Raw genomic sequence first — 307 nt, 5'->3', positions numbered from 1 at the left:
AGAGGGGAAAAAAACATCTCTACAAAACTCATCTGGAAGAGCCATCAGCATCTTTGAAGAATTTTCCCTTGAGATATGTCGGCCTTAATCCAATCATAAGAAGGATCCATGAAGCAGGAAACCCGGCGGAAAATCTTTGTCAGACGAGCGGGTGCTGATGGAGGGGTAGGGGGGGGGGTCTTCGTCTTGTTGGGTTTGTGACGTAGTATCCTGATGCAAGTCCCGGATGTGAGGGGGTGGAGTCGAGGTGATTTGGGGGCGGGGCGAGTGGATGTGTTGAAAAAGGGAAGGAAGGAGGGGAGGGGAT

This window comes from Penaeus monodon, chromosome 24, assembly GCF_015228065.2.
Source record: "Penaeus monodon isolate SGIC_2016 chromosome 24, NSTDA_Pmon_1, whole genome shotgun sequence".
NCBI classification, from domain to species: domain Eukaryota; kingdom Metazoa; phylum Arthropoda; class Malacostraca; order Decapoda; family Penaeidae; genus Penaeus; species Penaeus monodon.
Note: the sequence above shows the minus strand (reverse complement) of the source record.